We start from the raw sequence: 13,854 nt of genomic DNA, 5'->3' as shown, positions 1-13,854 counted from the left end.
ATGGGCAGCATTGTGAGGTCATCAGTGTGCTGCCAGCTTTGTGAAAAGTCAGAGGCGGACATTAGTACTTGTTACCATGGTGATGCATTCAAGGGGCTACCCTGGGCTTTAGATCAACAAGTTAAAGCTGCCCTTTTAAGAGTGTGGATTAGGGCGGCACGGTACAGTTAGACTTAAGAACCTATGTCTCTGCCTCGCTCCGTTGCCTCAGAGACCTAGGACACACACACACACTCACCAACGTTAGCCACTAAATCTTGCATTGGCTTTGTCAAGGCCTTCCTCCAGTAAGTGTTARACAAAAACAGGAAAGCTTTGATTCCTCTCCTTAACCTGCTTCAATGTATACACCAAACTTTGACCATATATTTTTCACTGCAAGGTTATTCAGTATCAGCAAGCTGTGTGGTCACCCCAACGAAAATACAGAAAAAACGATGCCAAAACYTATTAGGATGTTCCATAAATTGGATCCCTTGTCTGTTGTCTTTCCATACCACCTCTGCCAAGGGTACAGCCCTCCTTACCTAWTCAATACAGGGAAGTGTATAATGTTTCAGAAARAGGGAAATCAATGCCCCATCTTTTCTGCTTTGAAATACTATAATCGTATTGCTGTGATTTAAATGAGGGTTTGAAKGACCTTAATCCAGATTTTAATTGAACTGCAATATTAGGGCATATTAAACAAGCTGGATATCTATCAACCAAGCATAAACCTGGAAAAAATGTCAAACCTGTGAAGTCAAAATTCAGGGCTTGCAGCGTATCAGAACATCGTTTGGGGAATAATGACAGATTTTCATGCTTTAGCCTCCAATCCTGTGATGCATTTATCACAGCCGCATGATAACGACATCAAAGCCTCTCACCCCTGCCTCCGTACCGTACCAGAGCTTAAAAGATGTTAACAAGCCGTCATGGTGGCGAGCGGCTGCTGTTGGAGAGCTCTCAATCACGCCGACTCGTTTTCTTCCCCAGCTGCTAACGTTAAAGCTATACTCAAGCAGTTGGCGAGAAGCGCTAATGTGTGTAGCTGCATTAGCTGTCTGAGGATGCTGAGAGTGAGAGAGAGGAGTTGTGTGTGTGTGTSTGTTGCGTTTCCTTTTTCCTCATTAAGATTCTGTGGAGGTCACTGAGTTGGGCCGAGATGAGAAGAGCTGATGAGAGGAGAGGCAGAAATAGAAATAGAAATAGATCAGAGCGGAGAGTAGAGACCAAAGTACCTCTGGGCAGGAGGGAAAGGAATGTTGGCCGCATGAGGATGGGTACGCTAAATGGAACTGTCTGCCTTGTCCCAGACACAAGATTTCGCTACACTCGCATTAACATCCGCTAACATGATGTGACCAATACAATTTGATTTGAGATAGAGTAGTAGAAACATGATACTAGCTAGCTAATGACAAGAGCTTAGCAATGTTGATAAAGGCAGGAGTATATAAAGTGTGGGGGTATGGGTAGGTTTCTAGGGTAATGGGCAGTGACGATTTTATCATGTAAATCTTGGTGGGGCAAACTCAAAAATAAAAATGTAGATGCATGCCAGCAAAGTATCACCTTCCGCCGAAGTCGGCTCCTCCCTTGTTCGGGCGGCGTTCGGCGGTCGACGTCACCGACTTTCTAGCCATCGCTGCTCCATTTTTCATGTATTCATTTGTTTTGTCTTGTTCCCTGCACACCTGGTTCTCATTCCTCTGTTCCCCATCATGTCTTTGTGTAGGATTGTTTTGTGTTCCGTGGTGTTTGTTCGCATACGCTGGTTTGTTCCGTGTTTATTGTTACACGAGATTGTTACTTGTTAACTTATTCTAGTTGTGTCTATTTTGCGCAATATCAATTTTGCCTAGTTTGGATAGAGGTTTGACGTAGTTGCGTCTGCTACTGTTATTCTCTCCTGACATATAACGTGTGCCCTGTTCACAAACCTCTGCTCTCCTGCACCTGACTTCTTCACCAGCAGCGCCCAGCCTTAACACAAAAGCCAACAACACAACACAAACACAAATTGCACTATAACGGTAACAAACGGTGCCCACAAACTGTTAAGCCTACATAAAGCTGTCCCAACAGCACCATGGAGTGAATCCTTACCACCGCTACACCTGGCTATCAGCGGAGTCTTGTCTGGCAGCGAAACAGTTCAATCAGACTCATTTACTGCCTTCTTAAAAAACCATAGCTGGATTGGCTGACTTGCTTAAACAAATGTGGTTACTACTGACTCCTTGTGGATTTGTGTAAGTCATAAGAACCGCATCTCCTTCAATAATAACAAACACCAAGATTGAGATTTTACTTTTTAATCATACACAAACATTTATTTAAATTTATGTTCAGTAAATTCATATTGTTTATTCTTTATATCATAACACTTAGCTTTAAGTTAAGCCAAGTGCAAGCAAACGAGCTGCGACGAGGTAGGCCTATTTGTTCAGCACGGATGGATGGATATCACCACCAGAAATTCAGATAGATGCTAGTTCAGATAAACTCTGCAAGATGTAGAGGCCTTAACTCTTCTTTAAATCGAGAGAGAGTGACGACTGACTGACTCTCGTTAGCCTACCATTTGAATTTTATTACGCCTATGTGGTCTAAAAAGGAAGGAAAATATAAATCTTTGATCCCCTTTATATACAATATACCGACGCACAGACAGCGCATTGCGCAAACAAAACAACACTCGCAATTTGAACGAATACATGGGTCTATTCCTGAACTTTTTAGTGAAAGAAATATTTGAATGGAAGAGACTGTCACTGGCAAAACATTGGTTACAGACCCAACAACATTATATAATATCTCCTCCTAGTCAAAAAAAAAAGCACATGACGCAATTATAATACACAAAGTAAGCAAAACAATTAAATAATTCCAACATTGCCTAAAATGATAATACGCTTGTTGCTACTCTCTGTTATTCCTATATGCTTAGTGCACTTTAACTATACATTCATGTACATACTACCTCAATTGGGCTGACCAACCAGTGCTCCCGCACATTGGGCTAACCGGGCATATCTGCATTGCTGTCCCGCCACCACCAACCCCTCTTTTACGCTACTGCTACTCTCTGTTCGCATATATGCATAGTCACTTTAACCATATCTACATGTAATAATTCAAGTAAATTCCAAGCAGCTGTCATGTGCCTCTTTACTGAGGAGCTGGCTTCCGTCTGGCCACTCTACCATAAAGGCCTGATTGGTGGAATGCTGCAGAGATGTTGTCCTTCTGAAAAGTTCCCATCTCCACAGAGGAACCACCGGGTTGTGGTTACTTCCCTGACCAAGACCCTTCTCCCCCAATGCTCAGTTGGCCAGGTGGCCAGCTCTAGCTCTTTCCAAACTCAATGCTGCCTTGACAACAATCCTTCGCGAGCTCTATGGACATTTCCTCGTCTTCATGGCTTAGTTTTGCTCTGGAAAGCACTCTCAACTGTGGGACCTTTATGATAGATTGGGTTGTGGACTCCAATCAAGTTTTAGAAGCATCTCAATGAGTTAATTCAATAGAAACAGGATGCACCTGAGCTCAATTTCGAGTTTAATAGCAAAGGATCTGAATACTTAATATACAGTTGAAGTCGAAGGTTACATACACATAGGTTGGAGTCATTAAAACACATTTTTCAATCACTCCACAAATTTCTTGTTAACAAACTATAGTTTTGGCAAGTCGGTTAGGACATCTACTTATTGAACAACACAAGTAATTTTTCCAACAATTGTTTACAGACAGATTATTTCACTTATAACTCACTGTATCACAATTCCAGTGGGTCAGAAGTTTATATACACTAAGTTGACTGTGCCTTTAAAAAGCTTTGAAAATTCCAGAAAATGATGTCATGGCTTCAGAAGCTTCTGCTAGGCTAATTGATGGGAAAATCAAAAGAAATCAGCCAAGACCTCAGAAAAATAATTGTAGACCTCCACAAGTCTGGTTCATCCTTGGGAGCAAATCCCAAATGCCTGAAGGTACCACGTTCATCTGTACAAACAATAGTAAGCAAGTATAACAACATTGGACCACCCAGCCGTCATACCGCTCAGGACGGAGACGCATTCTGTCTCCTAGAGATGAACGTACTGTGGTGCGAAAAGTGAAAATCAATCCCAGTACAGCAGCAAAGAACCTTGTGAAGATGCTGGAAGAAACGGGTACAAAAGTATCTATATCCACAGTAAAACGAGTCCTATATCGACATAACCTGAAAGGCGACTCAGCAAGGAAAAAGCCACTGCTCCAAAACCGCCATAAAAAAAACAGACTACGGTTTGCAACTGCACATGGGGACAAAGATCYTACTTTTTGGAGAAATGTCCTCTGGTCTGATGAAACAAAAATAGAACTGTTTGGCCATTATGTTTGGAGGAAGAAGGGGAAGGCTTGCAAGCCAAAGAACAACCGTGAAGCACGGGGTTGGCAGCATCATGTTGTGGGGGTGCTTTGCTGCAGGAGGGACTGGTGCACTTCACAAAATAGATGGCATCATGAGGGTGAAAATGTATGTGGATATATTGAATCTACATCTCAAGACATCAGTCAGGAAGTTAAAGCTTGGTCACAAATGGGTCTTCCAAATGAACAATGACCCCAAGCATACATCCAAAGTTGTGGCAAAATGACTTAAGGACAACAAAGTCAAGTTATTGGAGTGGCCACACAAAGCCCTGACCTCAACCCCATAGAAAATTTGTGGGCAGAACTGGAAAAGCATGTGCGAGCAAGGAGCTTATTGTGGGAAGCTTGTGGAAGGCTACCCAAAACGTTTTACCCAAGGCTATCAAATACTAATTGGATGTATGTAAACTTCTGACCCACTGGGAATGTGATGAAATAAATAAAAGCTGAAATAGTCATTCTCTCAACTGTTATTCTGACATTTCACATTCTTAAAATAAAGTGGTGATCGTAACTGACCTAAGACAGGGAWTTTTTACTAGGATTAAATGTCAGGAATTGTGAAAAACTGAGTTTAAATGTATMTGGCTAAGGTGTATGTAAACTTCCGACTTCAACTGTATATACATACCTTCTGACCATTTCTACCTCAAGCGTTATGACGGTCAAAATGTCTGTATGCATATTTAAATAGTAGAATCGCCAATAGCTGCAAGTCGTCTAAATTAATTTAATATACACAATCAGAAAGAGATCCATTTAATATTTAGTTCAGGAACGTCACAAAAAACATGATACTTAGACAGTTTATTTCAAAAGAAAGAGTAGCATATATTATCAGGTTTATTTTATCTGTGCCTAGTAGCCGAGACTGTGCCTGCACCATGGCAATGCCAATCACTTGTTTATTAGAAAACTGTAACGGGCAGCTTCCTCTCTTCACGAGAAGAGGATGTAGCAGGAATCGGACAACACGAAGCGGAGCCAAGTGCTCAGTGGACAATGATTTATTAGAACGAAAACACGGAACACTTACAAAATACACAAAACTAAACAAACGTGGCAAACCGAAACAGTTACTCTCTGGTGCAAATGAACACAAAAGACAGAAAACACCACCCACAAATCCAACACAACAGGGCGTACAATGTTCCCAATCCAGAGACAGACTGACAAACACCCTTGCCTCTGATTGAGAACCAACATCAGGCAATTGAACAATCCCACAAATAGAACACAAAACATAGAAATGCCTCACCCAGTCACGTCCGGACCAACACAAAAAATAAAGGAAAAACAACAAGACTAATGGTCAAACGTTGAAGAAAACATTAGTCAGGTAGTCTAGCGCTTAAGAAATGTGGGCCAGTAATCGAAAGCTCGTTGGCAGTAACCGAAAGGTTGACTATGACAAATCTGTCGATAGTGCCTTGTAAGAATCTACAGTAGAATTACCTGTATATAAGCAGACTAAAATAGAAAGGATATTTCAAGGCTAAGCTGATTGTCACAGCTACACTGAGGAATACGTGGAGCTGCGGTTATTCTAGGAAAAGTTGTTTGGCAAAACTAGGTTAATTAGAAACCTTCTACTCTTTTCATTCCGATAGGGTATGTCAATCAAAAACATCTGCACTGCATGGACCTCCGTAATATTATTTGAAAAATGTGCTGTTTGTAGCTCAGTTCCCCTTTGTCAATGCACGCTGCTCTGGTCATCAGTCCTTCGTTCTCCAATTTGACAATTGATTAACTATTGTCACCCATCAACTATTGTGAATTTCAACGTTTTTTCTTTAGGCCACAATCTATTATATTTTGTGAAATTAATTTCAAATATAGTGTAGGTGTAGTTTGGATGGGCCATTAGCTTTGCAGGCATCAGTCAGAAAATAATATACATCGTATTTAGTATTTACCAGTCTAGTATTTATGGCTTCTGGATCAATCAATACATTTATCAGAACTGATTACAATTACATTTGGTGTCCTGAGGTTTCTTCTGGACCTATTTTTAACATAATAAATTAAGAGTTTCATTTCAAAACGCTATATATCCATTTTCAGAAATGTTGAAGATGTTGGTATGTTTTTTTCACTATCTAATCGTCATGGCATGTTCTATGACAGACATGTATTTGTTAATCTATCACTTGATGGTTTTCATTCAGAGAGACACATAATCACTTGTTTTGCTAAAAATAATATATATCTACCTCTCTCTCAAATATAATATATATATATATATATATATATATATATATATATATATATATATATACTATATTATTTATTAATATTATATATATATATATAAACAGTAAACCTTGGAAATCATTCTCATCACACAGAACAAATACCATCTGTGCTGGGTTAGACCTCAATCCCCCAAACCTCAATCAACAGTTACATACAATGTGTTGTTATCTAGGACAGCCAAGTGCACTCTCATGGATGGAAATTACAACATACAGTTTATTTCTGTGGTATGATGCTGGACTACTGTGCTGTATAGTCATTGAAATCAAATGGGTTCATTTAGGTTCAATTCTACTGGTCAGGTTAATGAGCCTAAGGGTAAATATGAGAGTGGTCCAGATGGTAGCATTAGTATTCCTCTCTACCATACAACACTACCAACACTACCACACAACTCTAGTAAAATTAGGAGAAGGGAGACAGTGAATTATAATTTTGTCTGACATCAAGCTCAAAGGCCAGAATTATTATATTTTTGTTCACTTAAAATTTATGAAAGTGAACAATTAAGGGAAGCAGCCTTGGGGAGAAACTGGGGACCAGTTTGAGCAGTGTGCACATAGAACAAGCAGCTGCAGGAGGACAAAGAGGGCATTTAATACCACAACAGACAAAAAAACACTTGAGCGGTGTTAAGTGATCAAGTGCTTTGGTCATTTATACAGAGTAGTAGGAAGAGGAAAAGGAAGAGAGAGAAAGGGAAAGAGAATAGAGACGGAGAGAAAGTGATGGGGTGGTATGTCAAACTTAAAATAAGCCATTCTTGGACATTTTCAGAGMCACAGAGCTCTGAACTTAGTGTTGGTTGGTGTCGGTGGTGCTGAAATAGAGTCAGACGACAGACATGTTAACATTAACTGTGTTTTCTCTAGATAGTGGTTTCAAAGCAGGCTAAGAAGAGGAACAGCCAATAGATTTACTCCGTCACCATAGCGACAGGGCACTTTTGGCAAGGAACTTTCTAGGCTCATTACCAGATGAGGAAAAGGTTCTACCTCACTGCTTCACTCTCTGTTTCCTCCCCACAGAGACAGAGACAGAGACAGAGACAGAGACAGAGACAGAGAGAGATTCAACTCCTTAATGCGGAAAGGTAACTTGATGAACAGAGGGCAATAACGCATCTGTTCCCTCTATCAGTCTCAATTAAAAGTGCGGAGAGGCCATTGCATCTTAATACATTGTCATTAAAGGCAGCTGGGGCCTCCAGAAACGCTAACTTTTATTTGACGGGTTAAAACTTGACATTCTGACAGGCCAGCTTTGTGGGAATGCAAATTTAAAGGGAAATATAAATGTACACCAGAAATACAAAATATGAACAGTTTTTCACTTATATAGACTCTTGCCAATGGATATGCAGTGCAAACCTTCACATATTTAGTTAGTTTCATCAGTCTCTGGCTAGCTTGAACTTCTGACTTTCTGATTTTTTTGCCTTGAAGCAAGTTGATCTGACGTTCAKGTGGCCTCCATGGCTGTTTCCTAGTAACACAGCGTTTTGGTCTCCACTGCACTGCATTGTGGGCCACAGGGAATTGGCGGGAGAGCCCGTCGAATGCACCTCTCCTTGGCAGCCATGATGGATAACTCCAAAGCATCTACCYCCAAGAAAAACAAAGCAAGCACTTGGCTCAAAGATGACTGCCATCCTTTCTCTGCCATCCGCATAATACATTTTAGTAGGGCTTCCAAAGTGTTTTCTTTAAAGGGGGTGAGAGGAGTCATTTGTTTAACTTTGCTGGGTGTACGGGGATAGGGGTGCTGGAACCGGATGTCATTGACCCTGCCTTGGGGATCGGRTGCGGGGCTGGTGGGTGATGGGAGTGGGAGGACATTGGAGATATGGAACTGATTGAGCAGTGTCATGCTCCTGTGGGGTAATGTGATTTGGACTTTAGTTGTTTGTCTGCGCTTCATTTTCTCTCTCATACTTATAAGTAGAGAAATTGTCTGTAGATTTCCATGTGATTAATGGCAGGTGGTAAGGGTTGGATAAACATTTACAGAATGGTTACCTGGAGGAAAATGCTTTTACAATTTAAATTAAGGGGAAGGTTTAGTATTTTTTTTTTTATCTAGTCCAGGGGAGGGTCATGTTTTGTAACTGATGCAATTTCAATGTTTCTCACCYTTTTAGAATGAGTTGCTGATTGTGATATATATCGACGTGTGCCATTTTCTCTGATTCTCCACAGGGCGCGCAATATCAAGTGTGCCTAGAGGCTAATTAGTGTGGTCTCAATCAAATGATCCATAGCCTATAGGCTATAGGCTACGAAGTGCTCGGAGAAGTACAGAGCAGAATTATATTTCTAAGATAGCTGCTGGGATGGTGTAAATACAACTACGCTGCACTACTCACTGTAATGGATATTCCAACCCTTAGCCCAGGCCTGTTCTGCTCTTGTTAAACGAAGATCTTTGTGTGCTGCCTAACCAATGGCTGTGCTGTGTAGGCCTACTGTGGCAGTTCAGGAGAGTCAAAGGCCTCTTCCGAAAATCATGTTGGATTAAGCCTAGTCCAAAAATGCACTACCTTGCGCGCAGACTAGCATATACAGTGCATTCGTAAAGTTTTCAGACCTGTTGACTTTTTAAACATTTTGTTACATTACAGCCTTATTCTGAAATTGATAWAATATTTTTTTTRACCTCATCAATCTACACACAATACCCGATAATGACAAAGCATTATCAGGTAACRGCAATAKCTTATTTACATAAGTATTCAGYCCCTTTGCTATGAGACACAGAATTGAGCTCAGGTGCATCCTGTTTCCATTGATCATCCTTGAGATGTTTATACAACTTGATTGGAGTCTACCTGTGGTAAATTCATTTGATTAGACATGTTTTGGAAAGGCACACACCTGTCTATGTAATGTCCCACGGTTGACAGTGTCAGAACAAAAACCAAGCCATGAGGTCTAAGTAGAGCTCCAAGACAGGACTGTGTCGAGGCACAGATCTGGGGAAAGGTATCGATACATTTCTGCAGCTTTAAAGGTCCCCAACAATACAGTGGCCCCCACCGTCCTTTTTATTTATTTATTTATATACATTTTTGGGGGGTAGATCAGCTTTAATATTGCAGATAGAAAGTATTCAGACCCCTTGACTTTTTCCACATTTTGTTACGTTACAGCCTGATTAAAATGTATTAAAGCGTTTTTTCTCCACATCAATCTACACACAGTATCCCATAATGCCAAAGCAAAAACAGGTTTGTAGAAATGTTTGCTAATTTAAATATCACATTTACATAAGTATTCAGACCCTTTACTCAGTACTTTGTTGGAGCACCTTTGGCAGCGATTACAGAATCGAGTCTTCTTGGGTATGACGCTACACACCTGTATTTGGGGAGTTTCTCACATTCTCTGCAGATCCTCTCAAGCTCGGTCAGGTTGGATGGGGAGCGTTGTTGCACAGCTATTTTCAGGTCTCTCCAGAGATGTTCCATCGAGTTAAAGTCCGGGCTCTGGCTGGGCGTCACGTCACGTCTGGGAAAGCATGGTGGTGGCAGCATCATGCTGTGGGGATGTAATATAGTACATTTATAATAATTTGGTTGTAATCCAGAGAGGTTAGAAAAAGTATCTAGATCCTCTGAGGCTGTATATTAAAAAAAGGTTTGGTATACCTCCACTGGTATGCCATCCAGCCCTGGAGTTTTCCCGGACTTAAATGTGTTTAGTTGCATCAAGTAGTTCTTCCTCTGTAATTTGGTCATCACATGAGTCTTTCTGTACAGCTGTTAATTTTACATTATTAATAAAAAACAAATCCATACAAATAGCTTAAGTTAGTGGAGATTTAGGAAACTGAAATYAAAACATATGCTTAAAGTACTTTACATCCTCTTTCAAAATATTATTTGGTGAATCATGGCTGACTCCGTCATTTGTAACAAGTTTCAGTAAATTATTTTTTGTAGCATTCTATGTTGAAGATTTAACAATAATTTGGTGCATTTTTCCCCATATTCCATACAACTCGCATTATTTGTATAATATATTACACTTGATCTTTCTTGAATAAGTTCCTCCATTTCTTCTAGTTTTTCCTTAGTCTGAGCCTCTARGGTACAATTTTTATTGTTATCWATCTGTATTMTTAGTCCTTCCATTTCCTTTGTTAATATGGACTCTTTTGACCTAAATTGCTTTTGTTTTAGAAATTACTACTGAATTGCATGGCCTCTAAAGACACATTTAAAAGTGTCCCATACAATAAGTTATGTCGGAAAAAGTCAGTTATAAATTATTTTGTCCTAGTTAAAAACAAGTTATCATCCAATAGGTTTTGATGAAATATCCAATATCCTCGCCCACGTGGAATTTCTGTAAAACAAATGTATATGCCAATTATTTGATGGTCCGACTGCATTCTGTCCCCTATCAACACTTGAAACTTTTGGTGCCAGAGAGAATGACATAAAAAATGAGTCAAGACGACTAGCTTGACTGAGCCTCTGCCATGTATATTTCACTAGGTCAGGATATTTAAGCCTCCATATATCCACTAGTTCCAATATATCCATGACATTCGTGATTTAATTAAGTGCATGAGGGTGACCGTTTGTAGTGTGATTTTCTTTACTGCCCATAGAGGTATTTAAAACCGTATTATAATCTCCAAKCATAATAATAGAGTTTTCTATTGCTTGTACTATAGAGTTGATAYATTATTATATATATTTTCAAAGAAGCGTGGATCATCATTATTTGGACCTTATAGGTTAATGAGCCACATCTGTTTATGGTCCAATAACATATTTAAAATAATCCATCTACCTTGATGATCTGTTTGGACAATTTGCACATTTGGATCAAAATTACTGTTAATTAATATCATCACCCCTTGTAAATMTCTTTGCCCATGGGAGGAATACATWCCACCCCAATCCCTTTGCCACACAACTTCATCTATAATTGTTGAATGAGTTTCCTGTAACAATATATATTATATTCCTTCTCTTTTAGCCAGGTAAATACTGATTGCCTTTTCTTATTATCTGCTAAGKGATTACAATTATAACTGGCTAAACTTACACTACTGTTCAAAAGCTTGGGGTCACTTAGAAATGTCCTTGGTTTCCATGAAAACATACATGAAATGAGTTGCAAAATGAACAGGAAATATAGTCAAGACATTGACAAGGTTATAAATAATGATTTTTAATTGAAATAATAATTGTGTTCTTCAAACGTTGCTTTGTCAAAGAATCCTCCATTTGCAGCAATTACAGCCCTGCAGACCTTTGGCATTCTAGTTGTCAATTTGTTGAGGTAATCTGAAGAGATTTCACCTCATGCTTCCTGAAGCACCTCCCACAAGTTGGATTGGCTTGATGGGCACTTCTTACATACCATTGGGTCAAGCTGCTCCAACAACAGCTCAATAGGGTTGAGATCTGGTGACTGTGCTGGCCACTCCATTATAGACAGAATACCAGCTGACTGCTTCTTCCATAAATATTTCTTGCATAGTTTGGAGCTGTGCTTTGGGTCAATGTCCTGTTGTAGGAGTAAATTGGCTCCAATTAAGCGCCGTCCACAGGGTAAGGTATGGTGTTGCAAAATGGAGTGTTAGCCTTCCTTCTTCAATATCCATTTTACCCTGTACAAATATCCCACTATACCACCACCAAAGCACCCCAGACCATCACATTGCCTCCACCATGCTTGACAGATGGCGTCAAGCACTCCTCCAGCATCTTTTCATTTTTTCTGCGTATCACGAATGTTCATCTTTGTGATCCGAACACCTCAAACTTAGGTTTGTCTGTCCATTACACTTTTCTTTCAATCTTCCTCTGTCCATGGTCTGTGTTCTTTTGCCCATCTTAATATTTTCTTTTTATTGGCCAGTCTGAGATATGGCTTTTTCTTTGCAATTCTGACTCGAAGGCCAGCATCCCGGAGTTGCCTCGTCACTGTTGACGTTCAGACTGGTGTTTTGCGGGTACTATTTAATAAAGCTGCCAGTTGAGGACTTGTGAGGCATCTGTTTCTCAAACTAGACACTCTAATGTACTTGTCCTCTTGCTCAGTTGTGCACCGGGGCCTCCCACTCCTCTTTCTATACTGGTTAGAGACAGTTTGCGATGTTCTGTGAAGGGAGTACTACACAGCGTTGTACGAGATCTTCAGTTTCTTGGCAATTTCTCGCATGGAATAGCCTTCACTTCTCAGAACAAGAGTAGACTGACGAGTTTCAGAAGAAAGGTCTTTGTTTCTGGCCATTTTGAGCCTGTAATCAAACCCACAAATGCTGATGCTCCAGATACTCAACCAGTCTAAAGAAGGCCATTTTTATTCTTCTTTAATCAGAACAACAGTTTTCAGCTGTGCAACATAATTGCAAAATGGTTTTCAAATGATCAATTAGCCTTTTAAAATTATAAACTTGGATTAGCTAACACAACGTGCCATTGGAACACAGCAGTGATGGTGCTGATAATGGGCCTGTGTAGATATTCCATAAAAAAATCTGCCGTTTCCAGCTACAATAGTAATTTATAACATTAACAATGTCTACACTGTATTTCTGATCAATTTGCGGTTGTTTTTAATGGACACAATGTTTGCTTTTCTTTCAAAAACAAGGACATTTCTAAGTGACCAACTTTTGAAAGGTAGTGTATTTCACCATTTACCATAATGAGATAGAAGATTCAAATGTATTTATCATAATATATGTTTGTAATCTCACCTTCAAAAAGCACCATAGTGATTTAGTGTCCATATAGCTACAGTGGGGCAAAAAAGTATTTAGTCAGCCACCAATTGTGCAAGTTCTCCCACTTAAAAAAACTTCAACTATGACAGACAAAATTAGAAAAAAAATCCAGAAAATCACATTGTAGGATTTTTTATGAATTTATTTGCAAATTATGGTGGAAACCTACAAACAAGCAAGATTTCTGGCTCTCACAGACCTTGTAACTTCTTCTTTAATTATGGCTGAAGTCCCGGTAACGGGACCGATATGACAACAGCCAGTCGAAGTGCAGGGCGCCAAATTCAAAAAACAGAAATCTCATAATTAAATTCCTCAGACATTCATGTGTCTTATATCTTTTAAAGGTAATCTTGTTGTTAATCCACCAAAGTGTCCGATTCAAATAGGCTTTTCAGCGAAAGCACTACAAACGATTATGTTAGGTCACCACAAAAC

General features: G+C 39.7%; 1 protein-coding gene across 1 annotated transcript in view; it reads left to right on the top strand.

The window, feature by feature from the left end:
• LOC111976386 (kazrin-A-like) overlaps nucleotides 1–13,854 on the top strand; it is an 82,964-nt gene that overhangs the window by 31,975 nt on the left and 37,135 nt on the right. The window lies entirely within an intron of this gene.

Source organism: Salvelinus sp. IW2-2015, linkage group LG17 (genome assembly GCF_002910315.2).
Source record: "Salvelinus sp. IW2-2015 linkage group LG17, ASM291031v2, whole genome shotgun sequence".
NCBI classification, from domain to species: domain Eukaryota; kingdom Metazoa; phylum Chordata; class Actinopteri; order Salmoniformes; family Salmonidae; genus Salvelinus; species Salvelinus sp. IW2-2015.
Note: the sequence above shows the minus strand (reverse complement) of the source record. Positions and strands in the feature narration are given on the sequence as shown.